Raw genomic sequence first — 18,913 nt, forward strand, 5'->3', positions numbered from 1 at the left:
CTTGGCGAAATCGAATATCCAACGGATTGAATATTCTGCACTCTCGTTAGTACTGTTTCGGTTTCGCAAACGCCGGGCCGTACCCCAAAGAGTGCTCATCGATGTTTCTCTCGTTAGTCCGTCAACGAACCGGCGCCAGTAACTACGTTTCTTGGCTTTCATCAAACTCTTCATTCGCGTTTCTAACGTCGCATATTGTCGATAGCTAGCGGGTAACCCGTCGTCCCGGAAGGTCTTATACGCGGCGGCCTTCTCCGCGTACACGTCTGAGCACTCTTTGTCCCACCACGGATTAGGAGAGCGTTTTTGTATGTTCGCGCCGGGTACTGGCTTAGTCTGAGCTTGATTCGCGCTGTCGAGAATCAAGCCAGCCAAAAAGCTGTACTCTTCCTCCGGAGGAAGTTCTTGGGTAGATTCGATGTTGTCGGATATCGCGGCAGCATAGCTCTTCCAATCGATATTTCGTGTGAGGTCATACGAAATATTGATTGATTTCAATGGCCTTGAACCGTTATTGATTGAGACTACAATCGGCAGATGGTCGCTGCCGTGGGGATCAGGAATTACCTTCCACGTGCAATTTAACCGCAGCGATGTTGAGCAAAGGGACAAGTCTAAGGCGCTCGGGCGCGCTGGAGGAGCAGGAATCCGTGTCATTTCACCCGTGTTTAAAATTGTCAAATTGAAGTTATCGCAAAGATCCTGAATTAAGGAAGACCGGTTATCATCATAGAGGCAACCCCATGCTGTACCGTGAGAGTTAAAGTCTCCTAAAACTAGTCGCGGTGCTGGCAGGGATTCTAAGATGTCTTGTAGCCGTCGGTGCCCAACCGCGGTGTTGGGGGGAATATATATGGAAGCTATGCAAAGGCTTTTGCCTTTGGTTGTTACTTGACAAGCGACAACTTCAATACCTGTTATCGAGGGAAGGTTAATTCTGTAGAAGGAATAGCACTTTTTGATCCCCAAAAGCACTCCTCCATAGGGGGTGTCTCGATCCAGGCGAATAATATTAAAGTCGTGGAAGTTGAGTTCTATGTCGGAAGTTAACCAAGTTTCACATAATGCAAATGCATCGCAACTCAAATTATTTATTAAAATTTTGAAGGAATCGATTTTCGGGATGATACTTCTGCAATTCCACTGTAGAACAGTGATCAAATCCGTGACCTCGTTCGATGAGTTAGCCATCGAAGGATACAATCGCTGAGAGGAGGGGCCATTTAGCAGTCAACTGCTTCAAAAATGTTCTCACTGTAGGGAGAAAAGCTAACATAAGACTTTTAATAGGATCAGTAATATTGAAAGTTTTTATTATCCAGTCCACTATGTCCGAGAGTTTTATAATTCCAGTGCTGTGATTACTCTCGAACTGAAACAAAGGAACACTTGGGATTTTTGATGTTCCTGGAAGTGCTGGGAACTCCTTCTCTGAGCTTAATCCTCCGAGACCAGGAGCTAATTGCTTCGGTTTGGTTGCAACACTTCCAATAGATGTGACTTTCGGAGCCCCCTCAAGGGACACCTTCTGGCCTTTACAAGGAACTTTGCGAGAGGAAGTGTTCCTCCTCTTCCTATAAATTCTAGGCACCCTAGTAGATGTTCCCTCTTGTGGGTTACCAGCCTCGCCCTCGTCAGGAGGCAAGTGAGTATAGATGTTTGCTGAGGATGGTGGCGTAGCATTCTTTAACATTTCTGCGAAAGAATGTTTGGATCGTCCCGCAAGGGAACGTTTCAGTTTATCCCCGCGTAGTTTGTACGCGGGACATGCCGAGATATCATGCAGACTCTCCGCACAGTAAGGACACTTTTCGGCTTGCTTACTGCACGAATCATCTAGATGATTCTCCCCGCATTTTCCACAGCGGGCCTTATTGCTACAATGGGTGGCTGTGTGACCCAGTTGTTTACACTTTGTGCAATTCATGACCCGCGGCACAAACAGACGCACAGGCAGACGAACCCTGTGCAAGAGGACGAAATTTGGCAAAGCGGTACCAGCGAAGGTCACCCGATAAGAGTTTGATTGGGGGTACGTTTTTGAACCATCCCCCGCAACTACTACTGAGTGCAAACGTTTGCACTCAAGTATTTTCACTGGCTGAAGTAAGCGGTCTCTGAAACGGCCAACCCCGTACTTCAGCAGATCCTCGCACGTCAAACTCTCATCGGTTACGACGCCTTCGGATTGTACTTTTACAGCTGGAATATACACGTTATAATCCCGCGTAAAGTGCTCACAGCAAGCAATATCGTTTGCCTGCTTTGAGTTGGCTAGCAACACCCTTATCTTGTCTGAGCGGACCTTTGAAATTTCGGTCACAGCCGAGAACCGTTCCGTCAGGTCTCTAGAAATCTGAAGAAGATTCAGTGATTTAGTCTTGGGCCGAAAGAAGACCACAAATGGACCAGTTGAGAGTTCTGGATAGCATTTGGGCCGCGGGGGAGCCTTAGAAGTTGAACCCGATTCAACTTCCATTTGACCATCCGGAGAGGGAACCATAGAAAACGTCAACGCACGGGGTCAGCGCCCGCGCAGACGGATCAAAGCAATAAATGTGTTACAAAAGACAAAAACCACTTAGCTTTAAACTGGTGTCCAACGACGAACCGATCCAGCTTATACAGCTGGCTATTGTTTAATCCTCACACGCGAACAAAAGACTGAGGACCGAACCGAACTGGCAAAATAACCTTGAATGCGGATTAACACTATTCTTTATCGCCTCACAGCACTACGGACTAGAAAAAACAACCTCTGTCTCGATGGAGAGCTCGAAAATGAATGACTGGTAAGTATATGTGAGTAGATAATGAATCCGAAAGTAAATATTATTTTTAATTTTCATTTTAGGCAATTAAGGGCGATTAAATGGCTCGTTCCGTGGGCGATTTGGGGGCGATTTGAGGGCGGGTTGGGCGGCAAAAAAATGACGGCGGAAAATCGCTCAAATGTTGCATTTGAAATAGCCCCCTAATTGCCAGCAATTTTCTGGCAAATTGAAGGGCAATTAGCGCATTCGAGATGGCAAATAGCCCCCCGTTAGCCAGCAACTTGCCCTTTTTGACTGGGTACAGTCTCAAGATTCTGGACAGAGTTGCCAGTCTTATAGATATGCAGTCTTCGCTTACACGCAACTCATATTGGTTCGATTCCTGACCCCGCGAATTTGTAAGGAAATTTCTTTATTCCGAAAAAAGTGGAGGGTAATCAAAATAAAAAAGATGTTGGATCAAACGAGATTTTAACTACTAGAGGTAGCATGCTTCTGTTAACACTGACGGTTTATTACTTCGCTCTTACATATGCTAGGCCCATTGGTTTGACACATATTGCCCCGAGTACACACATGTCAAAGTAATGGGATACAATATTTTGAAGCGAGACCCCTTGTTTCAGTCCGTTTTGACCAGCCCCCTGCTAGGCAGCCATTTTGTCCTAGCCAACATATTCCTTTGTTAAAATCAAAACAACCGAGGCCCATCATATCTTGACTACTGTCAAAGTCTGTATATCTCCATAGCTGATGGCAGGAGTGACACCCCCTGGTTTTGACAGTAGCGCTTTGCTCCCTCTAGTAGCTATAATCTCTTTTGCTTGATCGCGACGGTTAAAGTAAAACCAGTAAACACAAGAAGACAGTAGCGCTTTGAGCCAGCTGGAGGTTATAATCTCTTGTGCAATTTATTGCTTTTCACGTCTCCTACCCTTCGTAAACAGCGCAAGCAGTTCGATTCAGCAAGATCAGGGAGCAGTGACGTCATCAATGAATTTGTCGGACTCTCTCGGAGATTGAATGAATCATAAGAACACTGCCCGGTACACTACTACTACAAGTACTTTGTTTTCGATCCTGAACAGACGGAACTCGAAATAATCAATCTTGGGGTGCTGCTAATCAGTACCTAGCAAGACCATCTCGGAGTAACACCGTGCTTACTGGTAAATGGGCGTTTCATTAATTGTTAGGTGTAGGTTATAGAAGACAATCCAGTGAAAGAAGCGCTATAGATTAATAGAAATGCAAACTTGTAATCAGTGAATAATTATAATTTTCCGAAAAGTGAGTCGCGTTATTTTCCGTCTTCACACATAGCATAAGAATAACTTTTTAAATTCGAAATATGAAATATTATAAGAGAAGTACGCGATAAAAATGTTTTTTGTGGAACTAAACACAAATTCGAAACGTTAGCAAAACAAAAACACGGAAGAATCAGTTTGTTTTGAAATGTACGCTGCGAATGCCGGGTAGACATCAAGTTCAAAAAGGAAAAAGTGAGAGTGGGGTCGTGCAGAAAATTGCGTCTCGTGTGCGCGAAGGACTTGTGTGAGTGACATTTAGATTTAATATGAATATGTGAACTTTCATTTTCGAAGGAGTGTTAATCCTTTACGCATGAAAGTGAAAATTGATAAACTAGTGATTAGTAATCTGAAAGTAAACTGTAAGGTGGTGTGACCTTTTGGATTTTTAAAGTGATTCTTACACCAACGGTCCTCTACCCTAGTTTTAGGATTTAAATTTTGAGCCGATTTTTACATTCTATTGTAACTAAGGAACTTTTACGAAATCGCTCAAAGACGGGTAGGGAAAAAATCTCTTTGAATAACAATCCGAGGTTGGAAATAATGTACTTTCAGCTAGATGAAAATAAACTTCTGGAGAAAGTTTAGAATAGGACGTATGTAACATTGAGAGCCTCTCTTTGTTTACTTTCTCTTTCGATTATTGCGACGTCACTATAACACTTTGCACTAATTTTCTTGTACATATCGAAAGCCAGTGGTTATTACTATAATATTATGCAAAGAGTTGAGTACTAAATGTCGAAACAGCCGAGTAATGAACAGAAGAGAAAGACCCCAAAGAGAATATCTCATTGTTACTTTCGTCCTATTCGTCCTATAGCAATCGTAACTTTTCTTAAATACCTACAAAAAGTTAAAAGTATATGGCCTTGTTGGGGACCAACAAATTTGTTATGTTTTGCTGGTCATCGAAGACTTGCAGGTTTCCATGTTATATTTGGGGATATTTATGAGGTACGGATGTATACAAATTAGTGTTTTGTAATTCGAACACTGCACAGCCGAACACATAACCTTATGGTTTGGCCAATTTTAACAAATTTCGACTTTAATTAAGACGATAGGGGTAATTCAAGCGGTAACACAGACTGCAGACTTCGATGAGCTCAGGGGCGGATCCAGGGGGATGGTCCGGCGGCTCGGACCCTCCCAAAACTGTTCAACTTGTTGAGGAATTTTAAATTATAGGGTAGACGAGCCCTTATTCATCTCATTAGTCAGGATGTCACACAATTTCGTTGATAACTCGGCTGAGAGTGACGGGATTGTGCATAAATAGGTATTATCATCTTTGCTTCGTTCCTGAGAAGCAGTGCAGTTAAAATATTTGCCTGGAAAATGTAAATGCTCGCATTTGAGCGAAAAGTCGAATACAACGTACACTTATTCATCCTACCATTTGAGCTAACGCGTTGGATAGAGTTAGCAGACACTGCTCTGACTAATGTGTTCAAATGGGTGGGATGAATAAAAGAATTAGGGCGCAGTAACCTTATATTAGTTTATTATTATTTATTATTTATTTATTAATATTATGCAACTTAAGACAAATGTCTTCTTAAATGTTACAATGTATATGCTTGTCTGCAGAACGTGTGCAACAAAAACAAAATTAAGAATACAATCGAATGTCAAGTTTTTAAAGCATCAGATTTGGAATATAACTAATTAATTAAATTAAATTGAATTATAGTGTTCAATACATTTTTTCTTAAAGGTAGCTGCAGATTGTTCAATAGCTATAAAATTTGGCAAATGATTCCAGTATGATACACTTCTAACAAAAAAGGAACCTCCATATTTAGAAGTACGATGACGGGGAATCGTGAATTTTCTGGTTCTCGAACTTTCCAGAGGCTGCAATTTGTCGATGAGATAGCCCGGTTCGTTTGCGGTCGTAAGATTAAAAATAAATTGACAGCATCTCGTTTTTGCGAACTTTTCAAACAGACAACCGATCAACCGACGATGTAAGTGGGAGACGCGGGAATATCTGTTGAGATTGAAGAAGTTCCAAGGCCTCTTCCGGGTTCTATGTTGAATATTATCTTCGCTTGACGCTCATCCGGCATTCGGACCACGTGTCCAGCCCACCAAAGTCTGCCGTGTTGTATCAGCTTCATAATATCTGTCCCTTTATATACTTAGTATAACTCACGGTTCATGCGACGACGCCAGATTCCATTCTACTGCTTACTGCCGAGTATTGTTCACAGTACCTTACGCTCGAATACTCCGAACGCTCTACGGTCGACTTCCTTCAACCTCCATGCTCTATGACCGTATAAAGCCAACGTGAAAATCAGGGTCGTATATAGAGCAAATTTCGTTTTCGTTCGCAGACTGCGACAAAATCCGTAATAAGCCCTATTTGCAGCTGTAATACGCCTTTGCACATCGCGGGTAACATCGTTATCGCACGTCACTAGAGTTCCAAGGTACACAAATTCCTTTACAAATATTTCACCAACTAGCACCACTACACTATCACTGATATCGCGATCGTGTGATAATGGTACCTCTCCTCTGCACACCAGCTCTCCTAATCGTTCCCTCGAGCGCTATGTTGAACAGTAGATTCGACAGTGCATCGCCCTGCTTCAATAAATGCCATCAATACGTTGTTCAAAATCCGTCCGCGGCGACATTCGACGTTGAATAACTTAGTTATAAATAGCTGGTCATTGTGTTCTCGGCGGTATGTTGTTAGGTACAAATAGTGGTATATGTGTTTTTTGTCCAAGAAAAAGGTTTTAATTTTAATTCCATATAAACAATCTGTATCTTACACCAATTTCATTGCTGATTAGTTCGTTTAAATCGGTCAATTAGGCCACCACTAGTATTTTTTTAAATAAACAAGATAAAAATCACCTAATTTGGATGGCCCGTTTTTACTCTATACTCTGGCCAAACACAAACACGCGGTTTAAGTTGTTATACAAAATGATTGATTTCTGGGCCAGCTTGTTGAACGTTATTAGCAATGGATGCCTGATGTGGTAGAACTCGACAATGGCAAATTACCTAAGCCTATGCTACTCAGCATCAGCACTTCGCAAATGCTCGGTCTTGTGTGAGGCGTCAATAGGCAGCATATTTGTTCAGAGCATCACTTCTTGCTCCTGCGACTGCGCTCGACAAATTGCAAGGACAAGAATTAAAGTTTCTTTTGTGCTTTAGCCAAGGAACCCAATATAACAGTAATTGTTTTGTCGATCGCTTTGCGCTGACTTGGTAGAAGCAGAAAAAGCACACATCTGTCTTTGATGTTTGAAAATTGTAATCTTCTCCTTCAATATTTTCTCGTAAATCTCTTCAAACTAAACGATATTGAAATTTATTAACAGTCGCAGAAATAACTGTTCTTGTCCATTACTTATTTTTGAAAAAGGCCACTATTTCTTCTCTGGATGCATGCCTGATGAGTGACTATGTAAAGCAATGCTGCACACTCTTGGAATAATTTAAGGGGGATTCAGGGTTTCAGCGTAAAAAAATTTTTTTTTGCAATTTTTTTAGAACTTATGTAAAGCGAATTGATCAAAACTTTTGTACATTATAGTGTATCATTTCAATAACATTCTGTAATTTTTCTATGCAAAAATACCGACCAACGACTCGGTGACGATGCCTTTTGTAGAACATCTCTGGAAAAACAAGATTTGCGGTGTTACCTGCCATTCAAAAACTACTTAACCGATTTCTTTCAAGCTTTGTATACACATTCTATGATTTTTAACAAACAACCTAACCCCTACGTTGAGTTTTTGAAATAATTTTTCAATTAAGGTGTTTTTTACTCATTTTAAACAAAAATTTCTTTTTTTTCACGAAAAATTCTGCCTTTTCATGAGTAATTTTATCTTAATCGAAATTTTATCTCAAAAATTCAACGTAGGGGTTAGGTATTTTTAAACATAAAATGTGTGCACAAAGTTTGAAAGGAATCGGTTAAGTAGTTTTGGAATGGCAGGTAACACCGCAAATCATGTTTTTCCAGAGACGTTCTACCAAAAGCTTCATCATCAAGTCGCTTGTCGATATTTTTGCATAGAAAAATTACACCATGTTGTTGAAATGATAGACAATAATGTACAAAAGTTTTTATCGATTCGCAAAAACGTGTTTTTTTTCACGCTGAAACCTTTACCCCCCAAAATCTTGCTAAATAACTTGCAATGGGATGCATTTTCACTATGCGAGATATGGCTTACTTCAGAAATAGACCTACACTTCCACGATTATAGGCACCCAGGCATTGAAGTTGTCGCTTGCCAAACCAGAAGTAAAAGCCTTTGAATTGCTTCCACCTACATCTAGGGTTCGTCGCGGTGCGGATGTGGGCGGTAAATGGATAGTCCGCACCGCAACCGCAAAAAAATAATAAAACCGCACCGCTTACCGCAACCGCATTGCATTTACCGCACCGCGCGGTAATGCGGTAAATACGGTAAAAATCATGTATTTTAAAAATTGTGATGAAAAATTATTCATTTGTTTTGTATAGCCATATATAGTAAATTTTTTTCCTATTTACACGAAAATTATCTTTGACGGACTCCACAGAATGTAACATTTATGAAAATATTCAACCTTGCAAGTTTTATTAAGTGTTATTGCGGTGTTACCTGCCTTTCAAAAACTACTTAACCGATTTCTTTCTAACTTTGTATACAGATTCTATGTAAAAATACCTAACACCTACGTTGAAGTTTCGAGATAAATTTTCAATTAAGGCAAAAACTGTCCAAACTGTGCAAAATTTGGCATCTGGGCTAACTTTGACACTTGTCACAATATGAAGGAAGACCTTAAGGGAGAGTTTGAGAAACACAAAAAAACGCAATGCCCTACACTAACTTCGAAAGCTTTACTTTCAAAGAGTTACAAAATTCTCCTAACTGAAAAATATTATTTGTTAATTTGATAGAAAATTCCTAGTTGGACGAACAATGGAGACACGCGAAAAAAAATTCTTCCAAATTCGTTTGGTTTGATGATTCTTTGGATTGTTTTTAAGTCATATCATTAGTTCATCTCTAAGTTCTCCAAATTAATCAAAATTCACAGATGAGAATGTCATAGAAAACGATTCATAATTTCTCGATTGCCAAGATGAATCAGGAGAAATGAAGCATTTTGTAATTGGATGTGACAGTAAAATTCAATTGTTTTTCAATGATTCAAATTAATTTTTTTCTTTGAAGTATAAAATGAAAAGTTTTCAAAATATGTCGTAATGGTGCTAAATTATATTGGACATAGCTTATAGATTTTACTTCTTAGTAACAGTATGTTTTATCATATTTGATTGACCAAAATTTAAAAAATCAAGTAGCGATAGGTCGAATACAGATTATATTCGGATTTCTTTTCAAATCATTGTCAAGTCTATGGAAATTAGAGCAATTAAATGTTTATCATGTTTCTCTATTGTAGGGTAATAAAAAAACTCGAAGGTTCTGACAAAGAGATGTTCCTAATAATGACATTGCTAAGCATTCGTTCAGAAAATAAATCTAGTTGCGTCCTTCTCAAATGGTAAAAGTCATGGTTTTAATTCACTTTTTAATGCAGACTGCAGACTTTATCAATTTTTTTTGAAGTGCGGTTGCGGTAATACCGCGCGGTAAAAGCTCATTTCCCGCACTGCATCCGCGGGAAAAAGAGTCTTACCGCACCGCAGTTTCTGCGGTGCGGGTGCGGTAAATACCGCGCGGTTGCGGTAATTACCGCAACCGCGACGAACCCTACCTACATCCCTCCTAGAGCCTCAGTCAGCCACCGACGGCTTTGCGATAATGCGGAACTCCTCCCCGCACCGTGGCTAGTTTTAGGTGATTTTAACTCCCACGGTACGGCATGGGGTTGCCTTCATGACGATAATCGATCAGCCTCAATTCATGAGCTTAGCGACATCTTCAATATAACCATTTTGAACACGGGTGAAATGACACGGATTCCGGCCCCTCCAGCGCATCCGAGCGCCAAAAAAACGTAGCTACTGACGCTTGTTCGTCGACGGGCTAACGAGAAAAACATCGATGAACACTCTTTGGGGCACGGCCAGGTGCTTACGAAACCGAAACAATACTAACGAGAGCGTGGAATATTCAAACCGTTGGATATTCGATTTTGCCAAAGAGGGTTGTCCGGATTCCGCCCTGGCACAGAAGATCTACCGCGCCGCGTCCCCTCACGATAACGCGAACGAAACACACTTTTCGATGGTGGAGTTCTCACTTGCTCTCTTGTCATCTAACAATAAATCCCCAGGGCTAGACAGAATCAAATTAAACTTGTTAAAAAATCTGCCAGACTCTGCCAAAAGACGCTTGTTGAATTTATTTAATAAGTTTCTTGAGGGTAATATTTTCCCTCATGACTGGAGGCAAGTGAAGGCCATCGCCATCCAAAAACCAGGGAAACCAGTCTCCGACCACAACTCGTATCGACCGATTGCAATGCTGTCCTGTATCCGAAAGTTGTTCGAGAAAGTGATCTTGTTTCGCCTCGACAATTGGGTTGAAGCAAATGGCTTACTGTCAAATGCACAATTTGGTTTCCGGAAAGGCTTGTATTGGTATCAGTTTTCCTAGATGTAAAGGGGGCTTTGGATTCAGTTTATATCGAGATTTTTTCTGAGAAGCTGCACCAGCATGGTCTTTCACCGACTCTAAACAAGTTTTTGCTAAACTTGGTGCCTGAAAAACACTTGAATTTTTCCCATGCTGATTTATCGACATCACGAATTAGCTACATGGGTCTTCCCCAGGACTCATGTCCAAGCCCCCTTCTCTACAGCTTTAACGCGAATGACATCGACGAATGTCTTGTCAATTCTTGCACGCTAAGGCAGCTTGTGGAAATGTGGTCTCTGTTACGCTTTGCAAGGACCATTGCAAGATATCTTTGACAATTTGTCTGCTTGGGCCCTCCATCTGGGTATTGAGTTTTTCACGGAGAAAACTGAGCTAGTCGTATTTTCAAGGAAGCGTGAACCAGCGCTACGACATCTTCAATTAATGGGTCAAACTATTGGTTTCAACTTTCAAATATCTCGGGGTCTGGTTCATCTCTACAGGAACCCGGGGATGTCTAATTAGGTATCTGAAACAGAAGTGCTAACAAAGGATCAACTTTCTCTGTACAATAACCGAAACATGGCGGGGTGCACACACAGGAGACCTAATCAGGCTATACCAAACAACGATATTGTCAGTGATGGAGTACGGGAGTTTCTGTTTCCACTCCGCTGTAAACATACACTTCATCAAACTGGAGCGAATCCAGTATCGTTGCTTGCGCATTGCCTTGGGTTGCATGAAATCAACCCATACGATGAGTTTCGAAGTGCTGGCAGGCGTTCTTCCGCTGAAAAATCGATTTTGGGAACTCTCATATCGATTGCTCATCCGATGCGACATCTTGAACCCTCTGGTGATTGAAAACTGCGAGAGGCTCGTAGAGCTTAATTCTCAAACCCGTTTTATGTCCTTGTACCTCGACTACATGGCAAAGAGCATCAATCCTTCTTCATATAATCCCGACCGTGTCCCTTTCTTTGATACTACTGATTCAACTGTATTCTTCGACACATCCATGAAGGAAGAGACCCGTGGAATCCCGGATCATATACGCCCACAAGTGATCCCCAATATATTTTATGATAAATTCCGAGAAGTCGACTGCGACAAAATGTTCTACACCGACGGATCAAACCTCGTTGGGTCCACTGGCTTCGGTATCTTCTATAATACTACCACCGCTTCATTCAAGCTCAATGATCCCGCTTCAGTTTACGTCGCAGAATTAGCTGCTATTCAGTATGCCCTTGGCATCATCGACACTTTGCCCACAGATCACTACTTTATCATTTCGGACAGCCTCAGCTCTATCGAGGCTCTTCGTGCGGTGAAGCCTAAAAAGCAATTCCCGTATTTCTGGGAAAGATACGGGGGTCCTTGTGTACGTTATCTGAAAAATCTTATCTGATTACCTTTGTTTGGGTCCCCTCTCATTGATCTATCCCAGGCAATGAAAAGGCTGACTCATTAGCAAAGGTGGGTGCATTAAATGGTGACATATACGAAAGACCAATCTGCTTCAACGAATTTTTTAGTATTTGTCATCAGAGGACATTCGACAGTTGGCAAAACTCGTGGAGAAATGGGGAGCTTGGACGATGGTTACATTCGATTCCCGAAGGTATCAACGAAGCCTTGGTTCAGGGGGGTGGATGTGGATCGGGATTTCATACGTGTAATGTCCTGGCTTATGTCCCACCACTACACATAGGACGCGCATTTGCGGCGTATTGGGCTCACGGAGAGTAGTCGGTGCGCTTGTAATGAAGGTTATCACGACATCGATCACGTTGTCTGTGTATGCGCCGGGCATTTTGATGCCATGTCTCAGTTAAAGAATTCCATTCGGGCCCGAGGTAGACCACCCAGTCCCAGTTCGGGATATGCTGACAAATCGCGATCTACCCTATATGTACCTTATTAACACCTAAACGCTCGGGTTTAGATTTTAGCAGAATTTTTTTTTTCAAAAATTCATAACTCTTGACAGAGTTGACCAATTTTGATGATTTATATGTCAAAAGAATACCGGACCGGATATTCCTCTAGTTTATATTACTGGAACATTGTCCACCATGGTCCAAAAATACCGGAGTTATTCCGGATTGCGTTGGGGTAAGTCTGTTTTGCCATTTGGTGTTTTTACATCTTTATAAAAACGATAAACATCCCAAATTAGCCCCTCTTATTTCTCGTTTTCAGAAGCTCCCTGTCCTACCTTGTAGACCCGACCAGTGTCAGAGTGTCACTATGCGACCGCCATCGCCCTGCATAGAAGGAAACTGAAGCGAGAGCGACCCGATGGTCTGATAACCTCCCCGCGGGTCTGAAGAATACCATCCGCCAACCCGGTACTCGACGACCTACTAACATGACACTGTGTCCCGTTTCCCGTTTGCCCGAAAGTTACAAGTTCTGCCATTCTTTCCATGTCATCATATACGCATTCTCTCTCCTGTCCTCGATACAACTGCTGCTACACCGATAATGGAAACAAGCCCCCTTTTAAATATCTTAACCAAGCATAAATCTCCATCAAAAAATCAAATTTTTATTCTGTATTCCTAGTTTTAAGATAGCTGTTATTTTTATTAAAACTAATTGTCCCCCATCTTGTAAAAAGAATTATATCCCTAGTTTTAAGATAGCTGTGAAAATACTCATAACAGCCCCTTTTATATACCAAACTGTATTTTTAGTTTTAAGATAACTGTAAAATGTTTCGTAAAAAAAACTATTCCTCCCCTTTTGAATGTCAAACTGGATTCCTTGCTTTAAAATTTTTCATAAAAAAAATCTTTTGCCCTCACTATTGTATATAGAACTGTATTTCTAGTCTTAAGATAGCTGTAGAATTCTTCCTCTCAATATAAAAAAATATCTGAACATTGCACAATCCTAGTTTTAAATTTTTTAAAATGTAAAAAACAAAAGAATTTGGCCTCGCCAAGCTAACGCATTTGTGCCTATCAAATAAACGAACTGAAAAAAACCCAACAACAGTTTTTTATGTATTCACTTTAAATATAAAACATCAACGGATTCGTTAAAGCTTTCATCTAGGCGTGTGTTGAATAAACGAATTAAGGGGTTACATACGTTTTAATTTTTCAAAAATTCGATTTTTATTTTATCTCAAAGTACAACTCCTTGAGAATATTTTCCTAAATTTTTATAGAGATATTTTTTTTGATTGATCGTAATTATTTTTCTCGTACCTTAACGATTCCTTTTTTATGCATAATTTTTTGTTTTATAGATGAGAATTTTTCAAACAATTTTTAGAATTTAAAACAGCGATTTTTTAAGAAAAAAGTTCGCGAATGCAGAAAAAAATTACTGTTTAGTAAACCCATCGTTAAGGTACGAAGAGTACTATACTAATGGAATTTTTTGAGTTTTGGGATTTTAGTTGATCTATTGATCTTCAATCTTGATCACCGCAAACCTCTTGAATAAAAAACTTCGCCAATAATCAATATATTTTTATAAACATATGCTTGTTTATTTCACTGAAAATGTACTACCAAAATACTATAATTTTGATGTCATGAAATCATTACTTTACGCCTTTACGTAAATTTAAACTTTTTTGACATTTTTCGCACAAAAAGGTATGTAACCCCTTAAGAAAAAACTAATATCTTGAAACAGCATTTCCACGTTTCTTAGAAGAACCGTTGGCCATTGAAGATTTTGCTCCAGCTTAGGATTATCCTATTCACTTCCACAGGGCCGGCGAAATGCGTGGATACTATGGGTAGTACTACCCACTCGAAAATTACCGAGGGGGGAATTACCCACTCGAAAGTTTGGAAAAAGCCAAAATCTAAGATTAATCACGTATGTGTCTTGCGCACTAAATTCTTGCGTTGGAAATCCTCGATGTAAAACAATTGTATATTTTTATTCCGATACAAATTTCTTTGCTTTACAATTTCTTGTTTTTTGAGAATATGGATAATAATTAGAATTTGCTTGAAATTTGGAATTATCTATCTATCTATCTATATATATATATATATATATATATATATATATATATATATATATATATATATATATATATATATATATATATATATATATATATATATATATATATATATATATATATATATATATATATATATATATATATATATATATATATATATATATATATATATATATATAAAAGTCAATGTTTGTATGTATATGTGTTATAGACTCCCAAACGGCTTAACCGATTTTCGTAAAAATTTACACACAGTAGGTATTTGGTATGGGGCGTGTTTGTGTGCTATTAGTTGGAGATTATTTGCCCGCCAGATGGCGCTTTGGAACAAATTGTGCTTTCCTCCTATTTCGCAGAGTGTCGCAGCAACGCGCGATGGGTATTAGCTAGTTTTTATACTTATACTCATGGAAATACATTTTGACACAGCTGCATCTTAAAGCAAGGATCGCAGAGATCGATAGACAAATAATATTAATGCAATATTATTCAGACTATGGGATATATATATATATATATATATATATATATATATATATATATATATATATATATATATATATATATATATATATATATATATATATATATATATATATATATATATATATATATATATATATATATATATATATATATATATATATATATATATATATATATATATATATATATATATATATATATATATATATATATATATATATATATATATATATATATATATTTGCAGGTAGCTATTCAGCAAGTCAACCGAAAGAGAAGATCTACATAATCTGGCGCTACACACATAGAACAAATCGGGTAAATTTACGTCTCCTGACCATGACATATACGAGCATCTAAAAATTACATAGCTTTACGTTTGATTTTAATTTTACATGTCATTGATTTTTGCGAGTCACGTTATTTTACTCCACATATGACTTTTGTTTAAAATGTGGAGGAGTGTTTTTTAATGGCACTGCGCATGGAAGGTATATCTTTCATGTCAAATTAAACAGAGCACGGTTATATTTCGTTAATTACGGTTTGTTAGATTGAGACAACTTTTGAATTACCTCAACGGTAAAATTCAGATTTTGAGATGTGTTCAACACTAGGCGCACGACCCGACAACATGTTTAATGTCGCGATAGCTGCCATCGCAAGCACAGACACTCTCCACCACCTCAATATGCCGGAGATGCGCATTCAACGTATAAGGAAATCGCGACCTTCATCCTTTTTTTAACCAAGGTAAGTTGATGCCTTTGGGATTCCTAAACTTCTATTATTTAAATTAATAATTCCATTATTAAAATTTGAATTTGCCAATGTTCGAGCGTCCTCTGACAAGAAATATTAAAAAAATCGTTAAAGCTGTGCGATCTTTCACAAATATTACCTTCTAATGCCTAAGTGTCCGCCTTCTCATTACCACTCTAATCTAAGTGCCACTTTTCTTATTACCCGGACTAGAACAATGCGAAAGAACTCAAACTAATATTTGTATCAGGCAATCAGGAACGATTTTAACATAAAGAATCTAGGAACGCCCATATTTTCTCTAGGAAAATAAGGATTGCTTTCCATATTCCATCGATCGAAGTGCCTACTTGGAAGTGTAACGATGTGGACATGGTCATATAAAACCATAAGTTTTGTGGGGAGAATGCTTAACGCGAGTATCTTTGCTGTCAGATAAATTTGTGTATTTGAAGAACAAATATTACGTTTATTTACATTATTATATTTTGATCGCGAAACGTCTATCATTTGAATGTGAATCTATGTGGAATGCTGTTGTCGCCGATAAAGGATTCTTAGTTCCATGTATTTCAATCAAAGGCCGAATCGAGAACACAGCGTAGGACCCAGCTGCCAGACGAAATATTGTTTCTCTAGTTAATCCGTTGACGAACCGGTACCAATAACCACGTTTTTCAGTTTTCATCAAGTTTTTTATTTGCATTTCTAACGTCGCGAGTATTCGAAAAAATTTGGGCGATCCGACGTTCAAAAAGTCCTCATAGGACCTTTTCGCATACAATTCTGAGCGCTCTTTGACAATAACGGTTGTTAGCGTCGGATATTCGTTTCGGCTGGCTTTTAATCGCAATGTAGTGAAACCAGCCAGTCAAAACGTTGGACACTTACACCAGCGAAATTTCTTATTTTGATTCGATTGTTTCGGATATAGTGAACGCGTTGCTCTTTCGATCAATGAGCACACTAATGAGGTAGAGTACAACGATAAATCTAACGCGCTGGTAGACATTCGGTATATTTCCACTGTATTCAAGATGGTCATATTGAAATTGTCGCAAATATCACGCAGTAAGATATATCGGTTATCAGAATGAAGACAACACTATGACATAGCGTGGTAGTTGAAGTCTTCTAGAACCAGCTGAGGTGCGATGTATATGGACACAATATCAATAAATCTTTGTCTATGATTCGGATTTAACAAGCGACATTTTCCACACCAAATTTATCACACCGTGCTTTATTTCTACAATGGACCCGTTGTTTGCAACGACGGCAGTTCATGTCCCGCAGTACAAAAAGGCGAACAAATAGACGAGCCCCGTTCAAAAGAACAAATTTTGGAAGAACAAATCCGGCGTAAGGCTCGAAATGAGGCTGATGGAAAATAAGTTTTCTTTAACTCCTCTATTTTTGCTGAACGCAATTACTTGCATACCAGAATTTTCATTGACTGAAGCACAGGGATCTGGAAGGAGCACTCCCTATTTCGTACTTAAGGCCCTTCTCGGAGACTACACCATTAATCTCTACTTCCCGGGCGGATACGTAGACAAAATACTTTTTCGTACACGGTCGAGTGTTGTTTAGTTAGATCGATTATGTTAAATGGCTTGTTTTTGGTCCGGAAGTAGACTACCGGGGACCGGTTGTATTAGATATAACTAGCATCGAAAATGAGACTTATCGACATTATTTTAGCCATCGGAGAAATATTCAAAACGGCCTCCACTACCTTCCCATTAATCAACACTATCATGCGGGCTTCAGTACCCGAGAAAGGAAAGTTTTATAGCAGGGAACGGAAAATTATGCAACGAAATTTAAAAGAATGGAGTAATTGGTACTTAGCTGTGGAATATTTGTAGTATCTGTATTCAACAAACACATTTTCGCTGAGCCGTCAGATATACAGCCCTGTTAACAAAGGGTGTTTCCAAATAGCCACCAGATATTATCAGGGAATTTTAATTTTCACTTACACACGCCATAGCTGAACTTTCGTCAGTACGGGGAGAAATCACTCCGAATCTTACTACCCACTCGGGAAAAAGGTGCTCCGCCGGACCTGCACTTCCATGGTTGTCGCATTCGTCCATTGTCCGAATGTTTTCTTCGAAATGGTCTTAAAATTTAAATGTTTCAATTTGTTCATTCTCCAACTTTAACAATCGTTTTTTCTCGAATAGTGCTAAATGGCGCTTGTCATAAGATAGCACAACAGCGACAATGCGTAGATTGTTTTCGCCAAATATCACCTTTCATGAAACGCTGAGCTTAACCCATCCATGCCCATGTTGTTTGTGGACAATAACGTTTTTAAACAGCTATAACTTCTGATTGAGGCGAGATGTGCTCACAAAAGCAAGTAAGGCTCATTAATGTGATTGTTGTCTTTAATTTGAGTATTAACAGTTACAAGGATCAGCTCTAGAACTGAAGCTATTGCAATTAATCTGATTGGATTCCGATGGAGCAGTGCTGCCAGGGACAGTTTACGTTGACAACCGAAAATGATTTTTTCATATATCTTCGTTATGGTGCAATATTATTGAAAACTGGTAAAACTTATCAATTTAGACCGTCGTTGGCTACGTTTTCCACGTAATTGGACTATTGCAATTATTCTAGGAGAATTGCATTGAGTATTACAAGGTAAAAATTGACCAGCTTCTAGCACTGCCTATCGTTATGAAAATAGGCTTTTCGTGTTTCTTGACCCCACCGTTTTCAAGGAAAAATAGTTTTGAAACCCTACTTGCACTAGAAAAAAGTTGGGCATGAAAGGGTTAACATCCTGTATATGAAGATTCTTTTCCACTGTTAGATCAATCCGAGTTCTTCTCTCGATACCACGACCAATCACTTCCCTTACCAAAACCCGTACGCCACCCACAGCCTTCGTGATCGCGGTAGACTCATAACGCATTAATTTAAACGGACCACCTCAAAACGTAAACATCAATCTGCCGAAGGCCCAAT

General features: G+C 39.3%; 1 protein-coding gene across 3 annotated transcripts in view; it reads left to right on the forward strand.

The window, feature by feature from the left end:
- The first annotated feature begins 3,910 nt into the window (after window positions 1-3,910).
- Window positions 3,911-18,913, forward strand: part of LOC131690805 (proton-associated sugar transporter A-like) — a 59,838-nt gene continuing 44,835 nt past the window's right edge. The window contains exon 1 of one of the 3 annotated variants that reach the window (XM_058976835.1): window positions 3,911-3,943. The gene's annotated coding sequence lies outside the window, so the exon portion shown is untranslated. Of the gene's footprint in view, window positions 3,944-4,158; window positions 4,332-15,782; window positions 15,920-18,913 lie in introns of those variants that run through there. The other 2 variants (XM_058976829.1, XM_058976830.1) reach the window with 2 other exon arrangements.

This window comes from Topomyia yanbarensis, chromosome 3 (genome assembly GCF_030247195.1).
Source record: "Topomyia yanbarensis strain Yona2022 chromosome 3, ASM3024719v1, whole genome shotgun sequence".
Classification (NCBI taxonomy): Eukaryota; Metazoa; Arthropoda; class Insecta; order Diptera; family Culicidae; genus Topomyia; species Topomyia yanbarensis.